We start from the raw sequence: 20,540 nt of genomic DNA, 5'->3' as shown, positions 1-20,540 counted from the left end.
CTGAATGTGCATTAAGTTCAATCATTTGTTTTAAATGTGCCTCCCTCTACTACAGAGCTCTTTGACCTATATTTTCATTATTAATAACTCCAGTGTTTGACATCATGCACTTGTTGCATCATGATTTTCACATTTAGTGAGCAGGAAAAATCATCCTCATGATGACCATTTTGTAATTCTCCTTGAAAATGTTTCCTTGGGATGTAGTTCAGATTGATTAAAACTAATTTAGAGGAAAAATGAGGTAAGCATCTTCAGTTCCTAAGCTAATTAGCATCATATAAAGTCTGTGTAATTGACATAACATTTCATAGTTGTATTTCATCATTCAAACGCTGATTATTCATGAAGGAATGCCAAAGCAGGAAGGAAATGGGGGTAGGCACAAAGGGAATGATTAGGTGAAGGAGCACACAGGGCCTGGAGTGTATGTCTCTGGCATTATGCCAAATCCAAATAAAAATGTACCTGTTATCTGTTGTTTTGTCATAGTTATTTCCTCTTCCTCAATCTGTTATTAAGCACAATTAAGACAACTATATACGAAATGCAAAGCACAAGAGACAGTTCTTTAAACTCCAAGAATGCTCTATCAATTTTATGCAAACACCTCTGATATAATGGCATTTTGAGATAAGTGATACCTGTTTTCTTTCCCATAATGTCACTTGCAAGAGATTAGGGACACACACCTAAACACTCCCTGAATAAATAAGTAGCGTTTATCCATGAATTTAGCTAAATGCTTTATGAGTATATTTATATTTTTAGGTTTACTTCTCAAGACAGTTGCAGTCTTCTGTTAAGTAACCTTCTGTTTATATAGTCTTCTTTAGTATTTCACTTTATTTGACTTGGGCTTCCCCAGTGGTTCAGATGGTAAAGTGTCTGCCTGCAATGCGGGAGACCTGGGTTCGATTCCTGGGTCGGGAAGATCTCCTGGAGAAGGAAATGGCAATCCATTCCAGCACTCTTGCCTGGAAAATCCCAAGGACTGAGGAGCTCGGTGCAGGCTACTATCCACCGGGTCGCAAAGAGTCGGGCACGACTGAGCGACTTCACTTTCACTTTCACTTTATTTGACTTAAATCCATCTCCTCCAAACTTCTCAGAATGCTTTCAAACTGTGGAATTTCATAAAATGGACTTATCTGCTTGCTTTCTTGTCAGTTCTTAGATGGAGTTGAAGCAACTGCAGTTGGTCTTCCTCTGCTTCCTTTCCTGTTATACTCCTTACAGGCCACCTCTCCCTCGAAAGCACCAGGCGGCCTCTGACTGCTGCTTCTCTCAAAGAAAATGACTTACTGATAAATTAAGATATTTAGTGATCATGTGAAGTGATTAGATTACTCTTACTCTTTCTTTAATGTGGAGAAGTGGGAGCTTGGGAGTGGGCAAAGAGTCCCTGGGGAACCATTTTCTCAATGGGCTGCATCCTCCAAACTCACCTGGTGGACAGTTGCTCTACTCAGGTGAAGGAGCAGTGAGGACTCCACCCACTCACCCATGATCGTGGACTCTGATAGCTTCAGAGTTTTAGTCTAGCCAGAGTGAATGATTACATGTATCAACAGGAAACTGTGTCCTCCTTTGAAACACTAGTCTGAGGTTATTGTTCTCTTTCAGAATGCAATTCTAAAACTATATGAATATGATAAGAAGTGCCATGACAAGTTTTTGTTTTGATTTACTGATAGTTTTTGGACATGAGAAGAAATTTATGTAATTTTTAAGCCATTTTTAGAATAAACTTACTTAGGAATTTTAAGAAAGACAAAATTAAGAAAGAAAGAATGAAAGAAAAATGTATTGCAAGTAATCATGCTGTAATCTAAAATGTCCATCTGCACAGAGATGCCAGATGGGGATGGGAAGTATAAGTAGTAACCCGAGGCCTGTCTTCCACTATAACAACATGAATATTGTTTATTGAACAAGCACCAGATGCCCATGGCTCTGACTCCTGAACATCTATAAAGAGAAAAGGTAAAACTTTGGAGAAAAAGTAAAACTTCCAGTGCTAGCAAGAGCCAATATAACTTCCTTTAGAAAGATAAAAAAAAAAAAAAAAACAAAAAAAACCACTGCAGTACAGTCTCTTTTTTCATGACAAAGAGAAGCCAACACCAGGCAACTATCTTGGACTTACTTCTCTCCTCCCTGAACTGCCACCATTCCTCATGCCCACCTTCCTGGACTTCAGAATGTTTTTTCTCTGCTCACTTTCTGTATCACTGATTTTAGTTTGTTTCAAGAGGATCCATCTCATTAGATGAGACATAATAATCTTTGATATTTTTGACATCCCTTAATTTTTTTCTCATAGATACTTGGAATCGAGATAATGTAAACAAAAATATAGACTTCCTTAAAGTCAATATTCTGACAGCCTGAAACATTAAGATATCAAGTTTGTGATAAATGATTGATGACAACACAGTAAATTACATCCATGGAGAAGGAAATGGCAGCCCACTACAGTAGTCTTGCCTGGAAAATCCCATGGACAAGAGGAGCCTGGCGGGCTACAGCCCACAGAGTCACAAAGAGTCAGACACGACTGAGCAACTGGGCACACACGCATGCTTTCTTCTTGTTGTTGGTTTCCAAATATTCCCTCTAGCCCACCCAATTTTATATCAGGGAAATTCAGATGACAAAGTAACCTTGCTATTATGTAAACATATCTAGAGAAAGTAATTCTTAACACCGTGAAAACCATTAAAAACTCAATTTTCTGAAAACCTAGTATTTTTCTCTATTTGCCTGTTTGCTCATAGATTCTTTATGATAATACAAAATCTGTTTTATAGTGAACCAATTACTAGTGATCAGAATGAAATCATAATTGATCTTACAACTTGAGTCTCCTCTGTGAGCAGGGGTGGACACTAAAAAGAGGTTGTGTTCCCTTCAACTCCAGGGAGAATATTCTATGGTTTTCCACAGCCTAATGCAGCTGGCTGCCAGCAAAGGATTTCTGGTAAATGCTATTTATGCCCACTCAATTAAAGTAAACGGATATTTATTGAGCTGTACTGAAGACAGAATGTTGCAGTAATGTGGTAATGTAGTCACCACCTCACCACCATAAAGACCCTCGGCGTTTCTTCTTTCAGAGCTCGGCACCAGGGAATTCATTTCTGGAGTGTTAGTTTTCTGGTACATGTTGAAAATTTATATATTACTAATTACTCATGATGCTATTATGGATATACTAGATAATATAAAATACCTAAAATAAAAGATTCTTGCCCTCTAGAATGTAACCTTTAAAATACAAGCTCAGGATAGTTCCATAAGTTCTTTTAGAAATGGGTAGCATGACCTTGGTTACAAGATAAATAATAAAAAGAACGTGATGCGCAACACAATATTTCCATAATTCTGATGGTCTTTTTATGAAGAAATGGCATTTTCAACATTTCTATTTGAGAGGGACTGAGAATAAATACAAAGAATCAAATATGAAAACAATGCTCTAGGAAGCAATGGCACCCCACTCCAGTACTCTTGCCTGGAAAATCCCATGGACGAAGGAGCCTGGTGGGCTGCCGTCTATGGGGTCACACAGAGTCGGACACCACTGAAGTGACTTAGTAGTAGTAGTAGTATATATATTAGTCCATATTTGTGTGTCTGAAAAAAGATGGTTCAAGTTAAATTAGTCTTATCTGAAAAGTATTATAACTGTCTACACTCTAAAATATGATGAAAATGCACTGAACAAGTACCAAGACAGTATCTTTAGGTTTCAATTCCAGCTATTCTTCTTTGCTACATTCATTGGGAATGTCTGACATAAAATACAGGCAGATTTTGTCTATTTTGTAAGCAATTTCACTGAAAATGTCAGATATATTTGTGTCAAAGAGGACACATAAACAAAAAAATCAATATTTTCCAAGTCTAGAGAGTCAACAAATTTAATTTGTTTTATCTACCTAGCCCCTGCACACTTTCATTTTTCAAAAGGGGATTGATAGCTATTTCTTAGCAAAACTTAATGCAAATATTTTTTATTGATGCATATGGGAAAATCCCAAGAACGGAGGAGCCTGGTAGGCTGCAGTCCATGGGGTCGCTGAGGGTCGGACACGACTAAAGTGACTTAGCAGCAGTAGCAGCATACTAAAATATATAATTTATTTTTTAGATCTATGAATTGGTTTAAATTCATTTATTTGTTCATTGTATTTTCCTTTCTTTAAAATGGGAATCTTTTTTCAGGTTTTATTACAATAAGCTGCAATAATAAAAAAATGCAACAAAAATTGGTTTCAACAGAGGGATTCTGCAAACATAGTAGAAAACATACTCTTTCATGGTAGCATCTATACACTGATACCATGAGTAACATGGAAAAGATAGATGAGACTCAGAGAAAGGCCAAAACAGAGAAACATACATAATCTGGATTACATTTTAAAAAGAGTCTAAACAAAGAGAGTTCTCCAATAAAGAAAAAAAGCTTGCTTGCTTGCTAAGTCACATCAGCCGTGTCTGACTCTGTGTGACCCCATAGACAGCAGCCCACCAGGCTCCCCCGTCCCTGGGATTCTCCAGGCAAGAACACTGGAGTGGGTTGCCATTTCCTTCTCCAATGCATGAAAGTGAAGACTGAAAGTGAAGTCGCTCAGTCGTGTCCGACTCTTCGCGACCCCATGGACTGCAGCCTACCAGGCTCCTCCACCCATGGGATTTTCCAGGCAAGAGTACTGGAGTGGGGTACCATTGCCTTCTCCGAAAGAAAAAAAGCTACTTTGGTCAAATTCTATAAATCATATGATTAATACTTGAGATTAGCAAACCAAGGCCATTTCAGAATTCCAGGTCTACCACATATTAGATGCTGAGATTTGGGGTCAGTTCTCTGAAAGATCTAATTATCTTCAATCTCTATTATGTTCTATTTCAGCCTTTCTACCCCATCTGGGCAAATATAAGGAATGCTTTTCCCTTTCTCAGTTATTAGACATGGACTTTCCACTCATTTCTGTCTAAACCAATTAACCCGCATCCTCAAAACTTCCACTGGACCTTTTTGGAACAGACTTTCCAAAACAAACTCTAGTTTCCCTAGAAGTCTCTTTTCTGTCAAATACCATTTGTGACTGTATTCTCGATAAAGGTAAAGAAACACCTACCAACTGTGAAGGTTAATATCTGAATCAACAGCTTTGCAGACAGAGTGACAGAACAGTGGACACCTCAGCAAGACCACTTTTCTCTGTCATTCATCTCCTTCCTCCATTTCTGGAATTTATTTTTCAGCAAGATTCGGGAAATAAAAATAAATTCAACATATTTATTGGACATCTATCTAAATATTTCATATTATTTTAGGCACTATAGGAGATAAAAAAAGATTTTTCTTTTGATTTCTGCTCTTAAGAAGCCTACTATTATTTGATATTTCATCTAAAACAAGAATCAGAAAGTTCAAAGCAAACTTACTTCTCACTCATTTCTACTACACTCTTTCATGCAACACACAATGTTCATTGTTAACAGTTTTTGTCAGAATATGTAATATAATGGTGTTTAGCAAAATGAATGTTTATGAATAATTCAATGTAACTATTTCATGCCTTCAAAGTAACATCCTTTTTATTGTGTTTTCCAAAGTTCTCAGTCAGATAATTATGCTACCCAGAAGAGCCCCTAACATATCCCTTGTTATGAATTTTATGATTCATTTTTTCTGAAATACTTTCCCCCTTCTCTATTATCCATAACTTGCCTGCCTTTTTCCTCTAATACTTTACTACCAAGACAGGAAATCAAGTTGATAGTGTCCTACGGCTCATAACAAGTTCATCTGTTTGCACTGGTGGAAGATCTGTGGTAACAGCAAGGGCCAACCGAACACAACATGTCAGACGTGCTGACTGGTCCCAAGACAGCAGGCAACACGCGACAAAAAAGCGAAGTTCAAGACCTCACTGACGACAACAAGCTGCGGCAACAGCTTCCCAGCTGAGTGACACGAAGCCCATAGTGGAAACATTACTCGTTTAGGTAGGCTCACATGGAATATTAATTTCCTGGGTTCTCTGTATTTGCATAGTAATAATAAGTTCATCTTCTTGGCTTGTTCTGGCTTCAATTAGCAATTCTATTGTCATACCTGAGACTTCAGATAGGAAGTAGAGAAGGCTGTAGAAAATATCCTTCTGGAAACAGCAACACTAGCGGAGCTTATCAGTACCATCATTAATTTAATCAAAAACCTTCAGGCAGAGGGCTAGAACAATCTGTTAAGGAAACATTTTCTAAAATGAGAGTGCTTCCCATTTGAATTAGGGTCTTACTCGTTTTTTTTTTTTTCTCTTTAAGACATTATTTTTCTCTGTTATCTCTCCCTCATCCCTCCCCCGTTTCTGCCACTGATTAGATCTGCAACTGAGGGCTGTATTTTTACTAAAAAATGTATTCTTGCAAATTGACAATTTCACAACAACATCCCTCTCCTCTAACCTTTTTAACTGATTTCTTTTTTTAATGACATCTCAATTAGTTCAGACCCACTGTGCCAAAGATAAAGTCCTTGTATCTCAATGAGAGAATACTCTAGAGAGAATGGAGTTTGCTTCATGATGTGCATGTTAATATACTATTTTCTTTAATTCGTTTTACAGATAATGGCTGCCAGCGGATGACTCTGCTATACTTATATGTGTGTTTGTACTCACATGCATGCTTAGGAGTATTTCCTCTTCAAGATATAAAACAAAACAACAACTATGAGGGAAGTTGCTGAGAATAGGATTCTTAAAAATGGAATCCCAAGGATGACTATAGGCATCATGCATGTAAGATAAAAATATCAATCCACTGTTTCAGAACTATAAATTTGTTGATTTTTAAATCTCAGAAACATCATATTTAGATATACATAAAGTGGTGGTCTGGGGTCAATAGTGAGATGTCTCCTGCTGCCTCCAGGGAATACCTTTACTAATTCAGAGAAATCCTTCAACAAACCCTATTGTAATGATGATACTTTCTATATGAAAGGATTACATCTTCTGCTGGAAGAGAACTTCCTGAGCCGAATATCACATGAGCATCCCAATAGGAGTAGCGCTCTGGAAGTTTGAGGAAACAAAACTGCATTTTGGGCCTTTGTGACACTAAAGACAATCATGATTTGGCCATGCTACCCAGAATACATGGCACCACCTCCACCTGTATTCACTGACACCTTATCCCAGTGGCTGCTTTTATATGGCAGGAGGAAGCAAGGTGCTCTCTGATCACCTTTCCCAATGCAGCTGTACTTTAAATTTTTAAATAGCTAGGAACTTCCTGTGCTTCCCTGGTGGTTCAGGTGGTAAAGAAACTGCCTGCAATACGGGAGACCTGGATTTGATCCCTGGGTCGGGAAGATTGCCTGGAGAAGGGAATGGTTACCCACTCCACGATTCTTGCCTGGAGAAATCCATGGACAGAGGAGCTTGGAGAGCTCCAGTCCATGGGGTTGCAAAGAGGCAGACACGACTGAGTGACTTTGTCATTCGTCAGGGACTTCCCTGGTGGTCCAGTGGCTAAGATTCTGCACTCTTAATGCAGGGGGCCCTGGTTCAATCCCTGGTCAGGGAACTAGATCCCAAATGCTGCAATTAAGAGTTTGTATAAAGGTGGAGCTAGTGGTAAAGAATCTGCGTGCCAACGTAGGAGATGTCTGAGACAAGGGTTCAATCTCTGGATCAGGGAGATCCCCTGGAAGAGGGCATGGCAACACACTCCAGTATTCTTGCCTGGAGAATGACATGGACAGAGGAGCCTAGTGGACTATAGGGTTGCAAAGAGTTGGACACGACTGAAGTGACTTAGCATATACAGGTGCTATAACTAAAGATCCACATGCCACAACATAGATGGAAGATCCTCAACTAAGACTGGATGAGCCAAATTTGAAAAAAAAGTTTTTAAACAGCTATAAGTAACACCATGGAATTATGAAGTCATGAAATTGCAGGTCAGAGACTGCATCCATGGGCCATTATAAGATCTGAAAAAGCTTTCCTAAGAAAACACATTCTCAAGACAGAAAAGAACATTTTGATATTGTTCTTTTCTACACATTTTCTGTCTTAGCTTTCAATATTTAAAATATGTATAGAACAGTCTTTTGGACTCTGTGGGAGAGGGAGAGGGTGGATGATTTGGGAGAATGGCATTGAAACATGTATAATATCATATACGAAATGAGTCGCCAGTCCAGGTTTGATGCACGATACTGGATGCTTGGGGCTGGTGCACTGGGACGACCCAGAGGGATGGTACGGGGAGGGAGGAGGGAGGAGGGTTCAGGATGGGGAACACATGTATACCTGTGGCGGATTCCTTTTGATATATGGCAAAACCAATACAATATTGTAAAGTTAAAAAATAAAATTAAAAAAAATTAAATATGTTTGGAATTTGTGGAAGATAAATCATACATAAAAGGTCCAGGTTCGATGCAGGATACAGGATGCTTGGGGCTGGTGCACTGGGATGACCCAGAGGGATGGTACAGGGAGGGAGGTGGGAGGGGGGTTCAGGATGGGGAACACGGTGTATACCTATGGCAGATTCATGTTGATGTATGGCAAAACCAATACAATATTGTAAAGTAATTAGCCTCCAATTAAAATAAATAAATTTAAATTTTAAAAAAAGAAAAAACACTTAAGGAGAAATGTTCTTTAAAATAGAGAGTAGACTTCCAAAGCCAAAAGTAATCTCAGTCTTTTCTTTTAAATGTACAGACTCTGTGCCCATTCCTCTGTGCCTGAGAGAGAAGTTCTGGGGCAAGTGAACATCTGCATTTGTGTGATGAAGATCCAGGCTCTAGTTAACTCTAACGTAAACATTCCCTGACACCGCCATAATCTTCCAAAGTTGAAGGAAGCCACAAATGGCGGTGAAACAAGCATTTCAATAGAGTTATTATCGTTTCTAGAATGAATAGAGCTATGCTCTGGTTCTAAGCTAGAAGCTCTCAACATGGATAATTATACAACAAAATTAGTCAATCTCCATAAGCGTTAAACACTAAATAAAAAGGACACTATCGATTCACACATTAAAAAGCTGCCACCTTTTGCTTTTCCCCATGCGGGCAATATGCGAGAGCACGTGTGTAAAGTTGCCTCAGTCCTGTCCAACTCTTTGCAACCCCATGGACTGTGTAGCCTGTCAGGCTCCTCTGTCCACGGCATTCTCATAGGCAAGAGTACTGCAGTAGGTTGCTGTGCCCTCCTCCCAGGGATCTTCCCGATCCAGGGATTGAACCTCTGTCTCTTATGTCTCCTGTGTTGGCAGGCAGGCACATTCTTTACCTCTAGCGCCACCTGGGAAGCCGCTATTGCATAAGGGCTATATACTAGACTAATTTTGCTCTCTTTGATTCATAAAATTCTTAGTAAATCTTATTAATGGATGAAAAACCTGGTGAGAGACTTAAGGTACCAAGAAATTAAAATAAACAAATAGGAATAACTCTTGACATTCCTTCACTTAATTATAATATAAAACTTACCATATAGAGATATATATCTTTAATGTAAGAAGAATAGGTAATATAATTGCTCATATGTAATAGGAACTCTGCTGAGTGCTTTATAGATATTATTCAATCCTCTCAGCAACCTTACAAGTATAATAACCCTTTTAGTTTACAGATGAGGAAACTGAGGTAGAGATGTACAGAAACTAGAAGTGCCTTCACAAGTCTGTAGTTCTCTATGTATGTGTCTCCATTCCTGCCCTGCAAATAGGTTTATCAGTACTATTTTTCTAGATTCCATATATATGTGTTAATATACAATATTTGCTTTTTTTTTTCTTTCTTAGTTCACTCTGTAGAACAGGCTCTAGATTCATCCTTCTCACTGGACGCAGAGAGGGAAGGAGAGGGTAGGGCAAATTGAGAAAGTAGGATAGACATGTACACACTATCATATGTAAAATAGTGAGCTAGTGGGAAGCAGATGGATAGCACAGAGAGCTCAACCCAGTGTTCTGTGATCACCTAGAGGGTTGCGATGGGAGCAGGGTGGGAGGCTCAAGAAGTAAGGGATATATATATTATTATAGCTGATTTGCATTGTTGCATGGCAGAAACCAATACAACCTTGTAAAGCAATTTTCCACCAATTAAAAAATGTTTAAAAATAACAAAATGATTTGCATACATGGATTCAACTAATGATGGGCATAGCCCATAGGACAAGAGACACTGTTAAATATTTATTTGCTATCTTTTTATTAACCTTAACTATGGGAAATAGATGGGGAAACAGTGGAAACAGTGTCAGACTTTATTTTTCTGGGCTCCAAAATCACTGCAGATGGTGACTGCAGCCATGAAATTAAAAGACGCTTACTCCTTGGAAGGAAAGTTATGACCAACCTAGATAGCATATACAAAAGCAAAGACATTACTTTGCCAACAAAGGTTCGTTTAGTCAAGGCGATGGTTTTTCCTATGGTCATGTATGAATGTGAGAGTTGGACTGTGAAGAAGGCTGAGCACCGAAGAATAGATGCTTTTGAACTGTGGTGTTGGAGAAGACTCTTGAGAGTCCCTTGGACTGCAAGGAGATCCAACCAGTCCATTCTGAAGGAGATCAGCCCTGGGATTTCTTTGGAAGGAATGATGCTAAAGCTGAAACTCCAGTACTTTGGCCACCTCATGCGAAGAGTTGATTCATTGGAAAAGACTCTGATGCTGGGAGGGATTGGGGGCAGGAGGAGAAGGAGACAACAGAGGATGAGATGGCTGGATGGCATCACTGACTTGATGGACGTGAGTCTGAGTGAACTCCGGGAGTTGGTGATGGACAGGGAGGCCTGGCGTGCTGCGATTCATGGGGTCGCAAAGAGTCGGACACGACTGAGCGACTGATCTGATCTGATCTGATATATATCCTTAAGGCTTAATTATTAATTCGTTTCTTTTGTTTTTTGTATCCTTTGCTTTGTAGATATCTTTCTATAAATATAAAGACAAAAGGATTGCTATGTAAAGTTTTGGAAAATACCGGAATACTGAAAATAAATTTTAAAACCTTACAATTTAATCACTCAGAGAAATCCATTAAAGATAATATCTTAGCAGTTATTTTAATATACATATTTCAACTTTCTAAGAATTAAACTTTCTTTTTACTCAATAGTATAAATGTGAACATTTATTCATGCCATTAACTATTCTTGGTGAACATGATTTTTTTTATAAGTATTTCAACTTCTTTATGTTTAAAACATTTTACCTATAACTTTTAAGAACTTATAATTCAGATACTCCTACTCATAACTATCAGTACTTTCTTTATAGTTTCTTCATTAGTTTACCTAACTCAACTCCAAAAGAGATTAGACATTTGCTTCAATTTTCTTGTGTAATTTTTATGGTTTCTCAATATTTTCTGTGTTTTCTCTTTAACCCGTCTGTCTTTTATTCTGGCATACATTTATACTGTTAGAGAAGTTATAAATTTCTGAAACCCTACAAATGGTATTCTTCTATACAGTAAGCCTTCAGATATTTGAAATCTATGATCTTGCCTATCACTTCTCTTCTATCCAAATCACAAATCATCTCTGTTAAATATGGTCAGTTCCTTATTTTTTCAAAGATGTTTGGAAAGTAATCTCTTCTGTATGTTCACAAATTTGCCACTTTTATTTGAAAGTGGAATGTTCAAACTGGACACAATTTTTAAAAATTTTTATTGGAGTCTAGTTGATTAACAATGTTCTGTTAGTTTCAGGTGTACAGAAAAGTGAGTACAAATTATACAATGGAATATTTCTGAGCCATAAAAAAGCAACAGGGATGGACCCAGATATTGTCATACAGAGAAGTAAGTCAGACAAAGACAAACATCATATGATATCTCTTTTATGTGGAATTTAAAAACAGGGTACAAATGAACTTATGTACAAAACATAAGTAGAGTTAACAGACGTAGAAAACAAACTTATGATTACCAGGGAGGGTATGGGAGGGAAGGGATAAATAGGGAGACTGGGAATGGCACATAGTCACTACTATATATAAAACAGGTAACTAACAAGACCTACTGAATAGCACAGGGAACTCTACTCAGTACTCTGGACACAATTCTTTTAAGTGCACTATCAGTGTCCATGTTTCCTAAGGCAGGAAATTATAATTCCATAAATGCAACTGAGATTAAATAGATTTGCTGGCTATCAAATCATAACCTTTGCATAAATTCAACTGGTACTTAACTAAAATCTCCCAGATTTCTTTCACATGAACCACTACTGTCAAGCCCCGTTTTCCGAAAATACTGGCAATTATTAATAATCTATAAGCTGATCTATATAGCAGTATATATGTATTTGATATACATTGTGCCTTCAAATGGTGTTTGTGTTTCTGATTTAAAGAAGATAATGCATTTACCCAGAAACAGAAGGAGAACCAATGAATGCCTTTGATAGGAGTGATAACGTGGAGTGTACAGAGCCCTGTTCAGTAACCCTTCCCCATAGACACACTCCATCTCACTGATGCATAGGAAACATGATGGCCATATGCTCAGCAATGCCTTCATTTAAAGGTGTGATAGACCCAAAATTGTGTCTTTAAATGATAGACCCAAAAATGCCTTCATATCTATACTATGGTAATAGAGATTTCAGGGAATCTTTTCAAGAATGCCAAGAAACAAACTTAGAACTTCCCTGAATAAAAGAAGAGTTTCAGAAATCAAAAGAACTGAGCAGACCACTTTTTTTGCAAAGCCCTTTGTGATCTTCTTAAGCCCATCTATTCAGACTAAAGGTCAAGTGGGCAAAGCCAGCAGTTCTATTTTCCCACAAAGCTGCTACAGTTTTCTGTCTCTTGACAGCCCCGTCACTAGGAGTCTATTATCTTCCATTCTCTCTCCAGCACCACCCAGATCCTTAACTGGAAACGCACTAAACAGCTCCTTTCTTTTCATGGGTTGACTTTCGGCTTTTTGTAACGGCTTCGTGTTATACATCTAAAAGCTTTCTTCCCTTGCTCTGTTTATTTAAAGAGGGCAATCTGAGAAAGCAGAATCCACCCTAAACAAGTCTTTCACTATGGTAGGCCAATGTAAGTAAATTTGCTAATGAAAGCCTTTTCCAGTTCATTAGGTGGCACTTTAAAAGTAGCATCTAAATGACAGGTCTGAAAACTGTCTTTAAGGACTGTCTTAAGAACTTGATTTCTGTTTGAAGAAACACTTTGCATCTTCCTTTAAATAAGAGTGATCTCAGGGAAAAAAAATTGACTTTTTTTGTCTAATCATACAGACTACAGGTTGTATATGCATTCTATCAAAAAACTCGTAACTTTAGTTTTTCTTCCCCTAATACCTAGTAAGATTGGTAGACATTTTCTTGTTGAAGTCTTAGTCCAGATCAAGAAATCAAACACTAGGAAATAGACCTAGTTGTTTGGAGTTGACAGCTACTTGGCAGATCAAGAAAATCAAATCCTCCTAATTTCAAAGTTAAATGGAGAAATAGGAGAGGGGGAAGAAAGTGACTTCTTGGCAGACTCTTAGCTTTCCATTTAAAGGTGTTTGTACACTGACGTGATCAGAGAAGGACCAAGAAGTCACATTACAGCAGTGGAGTTAACACATCAAGTGTAAGTTCAAGGTAGGTGTCTTACAGTTCTCACATTTAGTGCATATTTACTTGCCATTTCTTGACTGGCAAGTCGTGACACATAAATACACACATATCCATGACCAGGAAGAGAAAACAGGCATGGGTCACTGACTGAAAAACTAATGGCCAAAAGAACTGAACAAAACAGGAAATTTCTGCAGTCTGAAGGTTAGCCTGTATCTTAACTTGTGGAGCAGGATGATGATATTCACTTTTTTAAATTTCATGATAAAATGTATTCAAAAGAAAATATTTTAAAACATCTGATTTACTTTACATTACTGCGTAGGAAAGACATGCACTTAAAAAATCAGGCCATCAGACCTAAATGGAAGAATTTTAGACCAATTTTTTCCTTTCTTCTTGTCACAAGAAATTGTTTTATCACAGTGCTTTTGTTCATTTCCTAATATTTACAAGACAAAATTAATAAAGAGAGATTCTGAATTATTAGATATGTTATCTCCAAGTAATTTAAAAAGCTATTCTTCTCGCATGTTACATACATCATGACTTACTTCTGTAGGGTTTCCACCCTTAGAAGTTGCAGTACAATAACTATATTAAAAACGACTGTCTTCCTAACATGGTGATAGACCCAAAATTGTGTGTGTACGTATATAAGTTGTTCAGTTGTGTCCAACTCTTTGTGACCTCATGGACAATAGCCTGCCAGGCTCCACTGTCCATGGAATTCTCAAGGCAAGAATACTGGAGTGGGTTGCCATTTCCTTCTCCAGGGGATCTTTCCAGTCCAGGGATTGAATCTGTATCTCCTGTATTGCAGGTGGATTCTTTAACCACTAAGCCACCCGGGAAGCCTAGACCCAAGATTATGTGGAGCCTCAGAACATGACCAAGCACAGGAATGGTGGCAAGGGCACCCAGCCTCCAGGAGTTGTGATGGCTGGCAGGATATTGCCCTAAATTTTGGGGCTGGCTACAAGAACTCTGATCTTGTGGTCTGATCTCAGTTCAGTTCTTCAACCTCATCTTTATATGATACCTCCTCAACCACTCACACAATACACTTCATCCAGATAGATCTACTGGTGGACTCCAGAAAACACTGATTTCTCTCTAGCCCCTATGTCTTTGCACTTGAATTTATTTCTCCCTAAAATGTCCTCACCTTCTCACTATCATTAATCCCATCTGCAGGTAACTCTCACTCAGCCTTCAGTACTCAGCTTGAATCCAGTGCTATTATCATGTCAATTTATGTTCCCCTCCTGTGCAGTTTATGGCACCCCTCATTCACCCCCATAACACTCTAGAGTTATGGTATGAAGCAGAGGTTTTCAAAATGTGTCCAAAAATCAGGTGCATCAGAATCTCCTCAGAGGCTTGTTAAAACAAAGCATTCCGGGTTCCCCTATTGTGCTATTGAATCAAAACCTCTGGGAATGGAGCTAAGAAAGCCACACTTTATAAAGAAACTTTCCAGATAATACTTATCCATCCTCATTTCAGTGGCTACATGCTTTGGAGAAGTAAAGGCACAGATTGAAGAGACTTCTGCTGTTTTAAAATATAAGAGAATAAGGGTAATGGGTCAAAAGCGTATTATTTTAAAAATAGAATCTAGCCTTTACAGGAGGTTAGAACCATTTACACTTCTGAAACTAACAATTCTCTAGATGGTTTTCTTCCTTTTTCAGTGGAGGAAAATGAAATAATACCCTATACATGTCAATTTCATTCTTTCCAGCAACATATAGAAAATGACTTTAAAGTAGATTGGAACAAAAATGTCTGTGTGTATGTGTGTGTGTGTGTATTCAAGAGAGGTAACACTTAAAAGGGACATTTTAATTAACCCCAATTTAGCAGACAATGCTGAAACACAGGGGACTTAAGACACTTCTGACCTATAGCTTTTTAGTGATAATGATGATGATAAATGAGGCTATATTCTCCAGTCTAAAATATTTGCCACAGGCATGATTTCTGAACAACTTGCTTCTCTCACTTCTCAGTGCTCCATATCAAGTAATAATGATGTCAAGCACAAGAACAGAAAACCAAGGGAGTCAAATGAAAAAAAGATATAAAAGGAAATGAGTACAAATGAGATTAGGCAGCTCTGGAGACATTTTTTAAAACCCAAATTCCAATGAAGATCGTTTAGAAATTGGAATGACCCTCAAGGTTGGTGCTGCAATGAGTATTCGTGTTTCCTGGACAATTTTGGTATTTTCCTCAGCTTTTAATTAGCAATGGTACCACCCTAAGAAGATTCTCAGCAATTTCTTGTAGACTCTAGGCCATTTGCTCTCATTATGAAAGTCTGCTTTCATCGTTCCTGCAGTATAATTGATCTTAGCGCAGTTGTTAATGCCAACAATCATCTAATTATTTTCTCTGTGACACAGAGAATAAAAATAAGTTCCTCTGTAAAACTTACCACAGATTTTACTTTTAAAAGTCTGATGGTTTTTCAGAAAAAAAAGGGAAATAACCACATAGTTTTCTATATGCTAAACTATTTCTTTATATGTGGCAAAAACATTGATTTTGGCATTTTGCCTACACCAAAAAATCAGCACTTTGAAGGCAATAAGTAACTGACTACTTACACAGAGCCTGTTATAATCTCTTACCCCCTACCTTCTTGGAAAAGCAGAATTCACAGTGGTTGGTCAGAATCCTGTTTGGGGCTGGAATAGGCCAAGATCACTCTGAAGTTTCTAGAGCCAATTAAATACCCTGATTTACCGATTTAATAAAGAAACGCTGTCTTCTGACCTTAAAGGGTCAATAAGAAGAAACACCAGTAAAAGGGAAATGTTTTTATTGAAAACACACGGAGATGAAGCACCAGGTTTCTGATGTGATTCTGTGATGCACTAATTCATCAGTGAAATGCTCACAATGAGTAAGGAATCAAGGAGAAGACCGATCTCTGAGCCACGGGCTTGGAATTATGCTACTTAAATTCTTACAGAAAGGTTAGAAGCAAACTCCTAATCACACCAAGAAACCTGGGCACACTTTCAAAGAAACATTATTCTTTCTTTTATATCATTTAAGTCAACCACAAAACTGGGGAAAAAAAAAAAAAAAAAAACTAGTCGAATCTTTTGCAATAGTTGGTCACACTACCAGACTCAAGGGTGTTCATTTCCTTTCTACTATACTGATAGGTGCTGGTGGACAGTTTTGGATTCATGAGTTCTTAGTCTAACACATTTATCTTTATATTAATTCTTACTCAAAGAAATTCCACATCAAAGATTTGATAGTTTTAAGTGACATAAAGTATACAAATAATTTGAAATGTTTTTTAAAGCTCTAGGATATGCTTATTACTCTGAAAAAGGTACCAATTCCATAAAAACTCATAGGAGAAGAGTCAAGTGGTCATATGCTAAAATAATCCCTTCCTTTTGGTTGTAAGATTTTGTGATTTGTATGTCTTTTCTTATTGTCATAATCGAGCATTCACTTACTTTTCCCAACATTTTAGTATGCATATTGACGCAAACATTCAGCAAAGTTGAAGAAATTTTATAGTAAATATCTGTGTATCCACCACATAGATTTTACTAGTAACTTTACATCTTTCTATACATCTATCCATTCCTCTATCAATCTTATATTTTGGATGCATTTCAAAATAAATTACAGATTCTAGTATGCCTGCATACGTGCTAAATCACCTCAGTCATGTCTGACTCTGTGCCACCCTATGGACTGTAGCCCATCAGGCTCCTCTGTCCATGGGATTCTCCATACAAAAATACTGGAGTGAGCTGCCACGCCCTCCTCCAGGGGATCTTCCTGACCCAGGATTGAACCCACACCTCTTCTTATGGCAGGTGGGTTCTTTACCACTAGCACCAGCTGGGAAGCTCAGACTCTAGTATGCATGCATACATGCCTGCTCAGTTGCTACAGTCATGTCTGACTCTTTGTGACCCAATGGTCCATAGCCCTCCAGGCTCCTTTGTCCATGAGATTCTCCAGGCAAGAATACTGGAGTGGGTTGCCATGCCCTTCTCCAGGGGATCTTCCCCACCCAGGGATTGAACCTATATCTCCTGCATTGCAGGTGGATTCTTTACTATTGAGCCACAGGGGAAGCCCTGACTCTAGTATACTTTCCCCTAAATATTTTAGAATGTGAATCATTAACCATAGTTCAACATTGCTTAGCTTTTTGTATAATATGTACTAAGACAAAATTCACTGTTTCCTTTCTGAGTGAAAGTTCTTTTTTTAAATTGAAGTATCGTTGATTTACAATGTTGTGTTAGTTTCAGGGGTACAGAAAAATGATTCAGTTATATATGTATATAGTTATATAACATGTGCATGTATGTATATATTTTCAGATTCCTTCCTAATATTTTCCTAATATATTCCTTCCTAATAATTATAGGTTATTATTAGGTATAATAGGTAATATTATTATATTACCTATCATAAGAATTATTATAATAATATAGTGGCAATATATTACCAATATTGATATTGAATATAGTTCCCTGTGCCATACAGTAGGTCCTTGTTGTTTATCTTATGTATAGTCACATGTATCTGTTAATCTTAAACTAAAACTCAATATATTTTGACAAACACATGCAACTCATCCTGATTAAAATTCAAACCTTCTACACCAAGTATGATCTGGCTCCAGGCTATTTCTCTTAACCACATCCCTAGACCATCATTTCTAGCTCACTCATCTCCATTTGCACCAAGCTTCTTTCTTTTTCTCACACACGCTGAGCTCTTATCATCTCCACAGCCCACACACAGGTTAATCCTTCTTTGTTTTGCCTGACCTCCTTCTTCAATTGCCACTCTTAAATATCATCTCCTTTAAAATGCCCTTACTGCATGCTCATGTAGATTATGTCTTCCCAGTTATGCTCTGTACTTGCTCTTATCAAAATTTGAATTGCACATTTGTTTAAGTTTTCTTTATTTAATATCTGCGCTTCACTAGACTAGAAGCTCCATGACTGCAGGGACTAGATATTTCTAATTACTATGTCATCTAACAAGGTGAAACATAGTAGGCATAAAGCAGATAACTATTAATTGAATGGATTATAATCTCTTTGATCATTTCTTTCTTGAGCACTATTTATTCACTCTATAATAATGAGCCATACTATTTCTCAGCCAATTTGTACGTTTATCTTTTCTTTCTCTAAGCACTAAGGTTTTGCGTTCCAATGCACATTCATTTACTCATATATGTTTACTAAACACCTACTCTGCCCCAATTAACTAAACAATTAATAATAGGGACAATTAATAGGGAATGGGACAAAAAAGTTTCTATCCTGGTTCCACAACAGGACACAGGAAACAGAGAAATACACTACAGCCTGAAAAGTGGGCATGCTTGGAGGGATATCTAACTTGGGTCAGATATGGAGCAAAGACTTGCCATTAAAAGTATTCTCCACGCTGAGGCTTGGAGTAGAGTTTAGACTTACTACCCTTCTTTACACACTGAATTTAAGACCACCTTCTCTCTTAAGTACGAACTCCCTTTCACTTTTATCAACATGGACTGTGGAGTACTTTTCCCTACACGAGAAAGAGCTAGTAATAATAAGGTGTCAGTGTGACTTTCACTTGACTTCTGGCTAGTAAAATCCAGGACAAGTTCAAAGCTATGACTATATTATCTTTCTCCCCATTGGTCTCCTTCTTGAATATCCCACAGTGACTATGAAGTTTCAGCTCAAAGAACTTATTATTTTTCTACTCCGTGCACTGGAGTCTAGCTCCACAATATGAAAGCACACTGCAAGGGCCACAGGAGCACTGAAGTCTTCAAAGCCCATTCCTTCCAATATTTGTTAACTTCCCTCAGAGTACAGAAACACAACACAGGACATTCTTGCTCTTGCAGAAACAAGATAGGTTGAATAAAATCTGCATTTCCCATACTTTAACTTAGTCTTTTAAGTTCATTCATTCATGAAATGAACAGTGAATTCCATGTTTACTTGTACTGACTGGTGTGGCAGCACAAATTCCAGAGACAGAGTACAAGAGGGCAGACAAAGAAAAATATTTTAAATATTACTTGAATATTCAGAGGTCTTCCCAATTCTGATATCTCTTCCAGGTAAGATGTTATTTCTCAGTGCAAAACAAATTTGAATGAATGAGTCAAGCTGGATAGAAAAGTTGAAGTTCAATTTTGCATAACAGTAGAGGGAAAGTCAAAGTGCAGCATATTGATTGTACTTGTATTTTTGACAATATTGAACAGTCACCTCTTTTTACCATAAAGTTCATCATCTTCAATTAGAAAGTTAGTGTGCCTAGCTTTCAAATGTATGTAACTCTTGTTCTGAAAATGTAAACTCCCAACAGGAAATAATTTGGGCATGATGCAAATATGTCATTTTATTATACATTATTTTGCTTGTGACGAACAACAGAGAGTCACAAAAAAACTACAGCCAACTGACCTGATTACATAAGAATGCACAAAATGGGGGCCTGTGCCCCCCTGCCCACACACAAAACACCCCACAAACATGTACCAGCTACTTCAGTTCACCATAAGTGTTAAGACCCACACCCAACCACATCTGGTGTTAAAGCTTCCAACCAGGTTGCAGATAACTTTCCTTCTGTGTGTGTGTGCTCAGTCACTCAGGCGTGTCCAACTCTTTGTGGCCCCATGGACTGCGTAGCCCACCAGGCTCCTCTGTCCATGGGATTCTCCAGACAAGAATACTGGACTGGGATGCTAGGGGATCTTCCTGACCCAGAGAGTGGACCCATGTCTCTTGCATTCCTGCATTCTGCATTGGCAGGCAGATTCTTTAACTCTAGCGTCACCTGTGAAACCTAACCTTCCTTCTGCCTCTTCACAATAACTCTCTAGCTGC

General features: G+C 37.9%; 1 protein-coding gene and 1 non-coding gene across 3 annotated transcripts in view; one reads left to right on the top strand and one right to left on the bottom strand.

The window, feature by feature from the left end:
• The window catches only part of UNC5C (unc-5 netrin receptor C), a 426,767-nt gene that overhangs the window by 278,397 nt on the left and 127,830 nt on the right, over window positions 1–20,540 (bottom strand). The gene's annotated exons all lie outside the window — the stretch shown is intronic.
• TRNAK-CUU (transfer RNA lysine (anticodon CUU)) lies at window positions 7,533–7,605 on the top strand. Its single transcript has one exon. It is a non-coding gene; the product is annotated as a tRNA-Lys (tRNA).

The sequence above is a fragment of the Bos indicus genome, chromosome 6 (genome assembly GCF_029378745.1).
Source record: "Bos indicus isolate NIAB-ARS_2022 breed Sahiwal x Tharparkar chromosome 6, NIAB-ARS_B.indTharparkar_mat_pri_1.0, whole genome shotgun sequence".
Taxonomy (NCBI): domain Eukaryota; kingdom Metazoa; phylum Chordata; class Mammalia; order Artiodactyla; family Bovidae; genus Bos; species Bos indicus.
The sequence above is the reverse complement of the archived record's forward strand: the minus strand, read 5'-3'. Positions and strand labels throughout refer to the sequence as shown.